Genomic DNA, 7,439 nt, shown 5'->3' on the forward strand with positions numbered 1-7,439 from the left:
AGAAAAATTCACCTTGCCAAGCACGATGGCTGCGCTGGTGTTGACTTAAGGCAGGTTTTAATTATGGTGCCAAGTAAGCTGGGCTCCGTGGGTTGGGGGCTGTCCCCAGCTCAGCTGTCAACTCCGCTTACCTTCCTGAGACCTGACAATTACATGGTGGCACTTTTCCACTTGCGTGTGACCTAACACAGCCACTCTTCTCAAAAGTTGGTAACTAAATTTGAGGTGCTGAAAGAAATATTGCAATTGAAATAATGCTTTAGGGAACGTTTATATGCCTTGGAGTGAATTAATGTCTCGAGAAAAAAAAAGGGGGCCCTTCTCTAAGCACAAATATATACTTTTCACATTCCTTTTTAGGCACCAAGGATTTTAACAGCAGTGTAAATCAGATTTTACAGGCCACATATTTCAAGTATGGCGTTCATTAAATGTGTGAAATTTGACATTTGCTTCAGGGCGTGGCTAGGGTCCCTAGTAATGAATCACAAACTGTGTTGGGCTCTCTGATCAAGTTCAAGATGCTAATACCACTCTCTGTGGAGTTGCACAAAGAGGCAATTTCTCTCCAAGTCTTCCCCAGCCTGGCTCTCCCTGGAGCCCTCCTTCCAGGGACCAAGTACTAATAGGAGATGTGATTCCAACATCTTTATTCAAATTGAGAAACACAGGATACATACTCTTTTAACTGACTTCTGAGTGGTGTCGGTGCGTTTAACTCAGTGGCCATTGTCTGGGCACCCGCCGTGTGCCAGGCTCCATGCAGGCCCTGGGGGTGCAGTGGTCAATGAGATAATGTCTCACCTGGTGGAGTTTGCAGTTTAGGGGGCAAACAGACATAGAATAATTAATTACTTTCACAAACAATTAGGAATTGCCTATTGTTAAGAAGTGCTATGAAGGACAGGCCTGGGGTGTTCTGAGGTTCAGGTCTCCCCCTAACGCAGAAGCCTAATTTTTTTTTTCTGAGAGTGTTAGGAAAAGCCTTTCTATGAGTCATAGGTAAACTGAGACTTGAAGGTTGGTTAGATCTTAGCCAGAGTAAGAGTTGGGACATGGAGTGGAGGGAGAGGGGACAATGATAAGGCAGAGAGTGTCCTGCCCTTAGTTAATGATGAAATATTTATGGACCACCTGTGCTCAGGGTTAGGCATTAAGATGGGAGAAGGATGTGGAACTTGTATCAGCTGAGACTCATGGTTGCGAGGGACAGAAGCCCAATTCGCTGGGAATTTGTCCACTCAGGTACCTGGAAGTACAGAGCAGGGTCAGCTTCAGGCATGGCTGGATCAGTGAGGTTGCTATCAGACATCTGCCTGTATCTCCTGGCTCTGTTTGGCTTGATGTTTGCTGCTTTCTCAGGCAGGGTCTCTCCACCTGGTGGCCCCAGGAGCCCAGGCTCACATCCCGCTAGCTTTCCAATCGCAGTCAACAGAGCAGCTCCTTCTCCTTAGCTCCTGCAAAAGTTCTAGGTTTGAATCTTAGTGCTTGGTCCTGCATCCAACCCTGAGACAGTGAGTGTGGCTGGAAGTATGGGGTGCCCTGCTTGGCTAGCTCTGGGCCACCTGCCATTATTGGAGCCAGACAGAGGTGGGGTGAGCTCCGCCTAAGCCACGAGAATGGGAATGGAGATGGAGCAGTTCCTCGAAGGAAAATGGGGGTCCTGGTATGAAAAGATGGGACGGTGGATGTGGGGCAGGCAGAACATCCACTACGAAATCAAGGCTTCAGGTGAGCGAATCTTGGGATGCTTCGCCAGGTGGTCGTGAGTGCAAAGATGCTTTCCTGAGCTTCTGTTCCATGTCATGTATTGTGCTGGAGCTGAAGGAGGATGTCTCCTGGTCGACTGAGTCTCTGTCTCTGAGAAGGAATAGGGGTCACAAATGACTGGAATTCAAGGATGGGTGGCAAGTGCTTTCAGGGCACTGCTGGGACAGAAAGCAAGGCAACTGCAGCTGTGACAGTCATGTGGAAGAGAGGTTTGCTTGAGAAATGCCTTAAAGAGGAATGAGTGTTTTGGCAGACAGTGATGTCAGGAGGGCATTTCAAGTCGAGGAACTAGCAGGACTAAAGGCGCAGCGGCTGGAAAGTGGGATGTGTTCTGCTAACTGTTCAAGATGCCGTTTTCTCAGAAGTTTAATGACATGTAGGGAAATAGTGGGAGTAGAGCTAGAAAAGGAAGTTGAAACCATATCGTTGGGTTGCCAGTGACAGAAACACATCAAAGTAGTTCAAACTTTAAAAAAAAGAAAGAAAGAAAAGAGGGTTGTAGTGAGTGAGTAGTTGGCTTCAGGCACAGCTGTATCCAGGGATTTTTTAAGATATTTTAAAGACCACTTCTTTCTTGACCTCACAGCTCTGTTTTCTCCTGAGTTGGCTCCCCCATTGGGGTGGCAAGATGACCCTCAGCAGCTCCTGACCTGCGTCTTTTCAGCCTGGAGACACCAACAGAGAGAGAGTGAGCCTTTCTTTCTCGGTAGTTCTAGCCAGAAGCCTGGTGTTGACAGTGGTTGGCCTGACCTGGCTCACATGGCCAACCCTGAACCAACTCCTGTGTTCAGGGGAATGTAGCACATGCATCAGCCCGAGCCTGGGTCTCACAACCCCCTCCTGGACCTGGGACTGAGGGCAGCCCTCAAACCACATGGACTCAAAATGGGGGATGTGTGACTTCTCCCTCTCACCCCAGGAAAACTCAGAGTGCAATTGCCAAGAGAAGAGAAAAGGATGGAATGGATGATGGAAAACCAAAATAGCAGACGTCCATCACTGGCAGATTTAACACCGTAGTGAGGAAGCTGGTATTTATTCCAGGAGGCAATAGTGAGCCACAGAAGGTTGTTGAGCAGGGGGAAGTGATATTATCATCTGAGCTATTCTTTGGGGACATACCTTGGGCAGTGGCAGTGGGAGAGGGGTTGGTTGGAGTGGAAGGAGAAGAGGTGAAGCGATGGGAGAAGAGGCTGATGGGTCAGGAAAAATGAGTCATAAGTCTGAGATGGGGCAGTGGCAGCCAGAGTGGAGGAGAGACCCAAGTGGGAGGAAATTGATGGGATGGGACTGAGGATGTGCTGGGCGTAGGGCAGGGAGGCCAGGAGGCCAGGAGGCTGCTGGACACTTGGTCAGGGCTGGGAGTTGGGAGCCACGCCCTTGGAGGTGGCAATGATTTTGCAAGGATTTTGGAAGGCGAAGATGGGGCTTTGGTAGGAGAACAGAGGGGCCTGTGTCTCTCGTCTGAGAGCATTTGGGGGCCACTTGAGAATCCCATGGGCATTTGCGTTCTGACCCCAGGGAGGGTGGATCCTCAGAGCAAGATGCCATTTTCCACAAAGTTTTCCAGATGTTTGCTTTGTTGGTTTGCTTTATTTATTTATTTCTTTAAGTGGTAACAACAGAGAGAAGGAAAAAAAAAAAAAAGCAAAACCAAAGCTGTAAGTGAAATGCCCTTGAGGAGGGGGGCCTGGGAAATGGCGAGCAGGCTGGACGTCGGAGGGGGGCCGCTTGCCCTGTGGCCCTCGGGCTCTCTCCGCTCCCCGGCTGCCTGGCCGTGGGGTGTCCGACGTCTCTTCCCTCACGCTGTCCCCAGGCCCTTGAAATCCCTCCGGGAGGGAACCCACTGGGTTTTCTGCTGATCCCAGCCGCAGTGACTCAGACTGCCCCGGCCTCCCGCCCCATCCAGGGAGCAGCCACATGGCTTCCTCCAAAAGATCCTCGGGGAGCGGCCCCCTCCCTGGTTCCTCCTGCTGAGAAGTGAAAGTTCTAGAACCCTGGCTTGGGATGAAAATGGCCCAGCTGCCTTTTAGCTGTGCAACCCCATGTGAATCACAGAACCTTTGAGCCTCAGTTTACTTATTTATAAAATGAGGCCTGTAATTTGCCTCCTTCTAGAATAACGCCCTGCAAAGGAAGCAAGGGGTTGCTTGGCGAGCCCTGACCCAGAGGAGGCGGCATTTCTAAACATGGGGGGCTGGCAACAGGTCTTTACTTCTGGGTGGGGGTGGTCCTTGCTGACAGGAGAAATCACAGTCCAAAGGAGGGCGATGGCCTGACCGCGCAGATCCCTGCCGCTGGGCCCGGGGGCAGGTCTGCGGAGGGAGGCAGGGCCGGTGGGTACCTCTGCGCCCTGCCGAAGGGGAAGGAGCTGAGCATCAGTCGAGACACTCTTGGGTTCGAATAACCTGAAACCTGCTCCTTCCTTCCTTCCCCCTCTCTGTCTCTCTCTCTTTCACTTGTATAGGAGAAGGCATTTTATTCGCATCTCACTACACGCTGTATAACTACACAGTCTGCATTTTTTTCAGATGGCATGAAGCACAGGCTGACATTTCTCTTTGATTCTTGAGAAACTCAGTGTCATCTGTGTTTTGGAGAATCCGGTTTCTGATGGCATGTGTGATACCAGCCCCAAGAACACCGATGGTGCTTAGTAGTGAGTGTGAAGACTGTTCTGCTGAGTCTTTCTAGCACATTCCTTGCTCCAGGTGCTCACTTTTCCTTCAGTCATATCATCAGCAGGTGGTCATGTGTTTCCTCAGGATTCTGCCGAGGATCTGGTGGAGGGGTAGGCTCTGTGTGTTCGTACGGAAGGTCCACTGAAGTGGGGGTGGCATCCTGGTGTCCTGCCATCAGATGTCAAAGAGAGCTCTACTTTGCAGTTCTAGTTTGGAAGAGAAGAATCTGTGGATTTAGGACCAACACACACACACACACACACACACACACACACACACACACACACACACACACACAAAAACTCCATTTGGAACTGGAATTAAATATTTCCAGATAGGCCTCTGATTGCACCCATTTTATTGCTGTTGCTGCCATGGTGAGTCAGGACGCTTATCAGGGGGATGACAAAGAGAAAATGCTTTTAAAATCTGGTTCTCGGCTCCCCAACTCCCATCCTTTGACGGCTCCTCACCGTGAGCTCGCCATCTTGCCCCACAGCATGCTGCTTTAAACGGCGGAAGAGGCCCCTCCGAGTATATAGACTGAGGGTGGGGTGAATTGTCAGAGAAAGATTCGGGGGCTGCTTTATCAGAAGGACAGTGAACCAATGTTCATGACCGTGGGTCTAGGTAAAGTCCAACTCCAGTTGTCCCCTGGCTCACCCTTACTGGGTCACCCTTGATTCCATCTCAGGGACCCGTGACTTCCGCCCGTGGAGGGTCCCATCCTACCCTGCAGGACTCAGTGCCGACACGGCCCCCTGCCTCCCCTGCATGGAGCCAGCTGTGCAGAGGTGGGGGGAAGAAAATCAGGCAAAGAAGCGAAGGGAACATCTACAGAGTCCCTCCTTGGTCTATCGGCTCTGGGCTGAAGCTTTACACAGCTGGTCCCTGTTCCTCACAGCCGATATTTGAGATGCGTGCGATCATTTCTGTGTAACACGTCAGAAAACTGAGTGTGTCACTGGGCAAACTTTTGGCTACAAGTAATGCATAACCTGACTCAAACTAGCTTAAACCTAAGGAAGTGTACCATCTCATTAGCAAGAACTTTAGCGGTAAGGAGGGTTTCAGGAACTGCATGATCAAAGCTCTGGCTCCATTTCTCTGCATTTCTCTTGTTTTGTCTTTGTTTTCCTTCATGGTCACAAGGTGGCTGCTATCAGCAAGTGAGGCAACATTTCCAGATTTCAAACTCCTGTGGATGGAACAGGAGATGTTGCCAATGACAGAAAATCCAGTTCAAAGTAGCTTAACTGAAAAAGACATATTTTCATATACGTGAGAAGCTGCATGAAGTTTCCTCTGGCTTCAGGTATGGCTGGATCCAGAGGCTCAAATGTTGTCAGCAGCACTTAATCTCTTTCTATCTCTTAGTCTTCCTCTGTGTTGCTTCCATTTTCTGACATCTCGCTGTGTAAACTGCAGTGCCCCGAGGTGGCCGACAGCAATTCCAGCCTGACATCCTTCTAGCTCAGGAGGAGAGAGAGAAAATGTACGTGCAGTGAGAGTCTCTTCTCTAATGGTTCAAACTAAAGTCCCAGGGCTGATTCTCATTGGCCTGAGCTAATGGCTCCAGATACTGATAAGCTGGACCTGGGTTATATGCCTGTCCCCAAAGCTGGTGTAGACTCAGCCCTTCCCAGACAGCATGAACAGAGAGTCACAAAGGTTTGATCTCCAAAGCACAATTTCCAGAAGAGGGAAGGGATGTTAGGGGCTGGGGGCGAAGCCAGTGAGTATTTAGTGGGAGCCTTCCTGCAGGAGGATGCCCTCCACAGGCCAGGCCATAAGGGCCCTCTCACCTCCGGGGCCCTCCTCCCCAGTCAGGGTTAAGATCTGTCACCTGTATCTCATGCTCTGACCTTTCAGGTTTGGGGAGAGAGGCCAGTGGCAGGCGGTGCCCTCTCTGCAGCCTTCCATTCACAGCTCCCATTTTGGTTTTTAATGAGTTTTGCTCTTAAAGCTGATTACAGTGCAATGTGGTACTGCCCGCCTGACTACAAATTGAGTCAGCGTCATGAAAAAGAATGACTTTGAGAGAATCTGGCCCACATGACTAATCCAGTAGACTGACATGTCTTTGCAGAAAGGAAGGAAGGAAGGAAAGAAGGAAGAGAGGGAGGAAGGAAAGCAGGAAAAAAGGAAGGCAGGCAGGCTTTATGGAACATAAACAGTCCCCAAGAAGTGATGTCTTTGGTTCCTGCTCCGAGGGGCCGGGTTCTATTTGGCGACCCTCTTCTTGATTCACCAGCTCAGGCAGGTCTCCCATACATGGAAGAGTGGGCTGCAGAAGGCACTTCTAAAGAAAGGTCAAATGGCTCCCAAAGAGGGCAGATTGAGGGCTCCTCTGGAGGACGTGGACCTCCCCACGTCTGTCTGCCTCTGGAAGAAGGTGCTATGCACATATGTGAGCTGGACAGTTTGGGGGTAAAGAGATGGAGAAATTGGATCCATTTGGCCCTGAAAACAAATACATCTGAAGTAGTGTTAAGTTCCTAGTTTCCCTCTAGAGCTGAGGTCAGCAAACTTTGTAAAGGGCCGGATAGTTGCTGTTTTCAGCTTTGCAGGCCATCCGGTCTCTGTGGCAGTTCCCTTGTACCACTTTACCTCTTCATGGAAACAGCCACAGACAATCTGTACAAAAATGTATATGGCTGTGTTCCAATAAAACTTTATTTATAAAAACAGGCAGTGGGCCAGATTTGGTAGTAGTTTGTCAATGCCTGACCTGGACCAAAGAAATTGTAGGACCAGGGAGACATTCACCATGCACCTGTGAGTCTACCTGCTTCCACATCTGTCACCCTGCACAGCTTGCGCTCCTCTAGGCTGGAGACCACGTCTTTTCTGTCTGTGTGGCAAGTGTGTGTTGACTGACTGACTGATCAGCTGGAGTGGGGGATGGAGGGACATGGCACACATGGCATGAGGAAAGCCCAGGGGATCCTGAGTGGCTGTGGCACCGCCTTTCTGCTCTGGGGTGAG

The sequence above is a fragment of the Camelus dromedarius genome, chromosome 18, assembly GCF_036321535.1.
Source record: "Camelus dromedarius isolate mCamDro1 chromosome 18, mCamDro1.pat, whole genome shotgun sequence".
In the NCBI taxonomy this organism is placed as follows: domain Eukaryota; kingdom Metazoa; phylum Chordata; class Mammalia; order Artiodactyla; family Camelidae; genus Camelus; species Camelus dromedarius.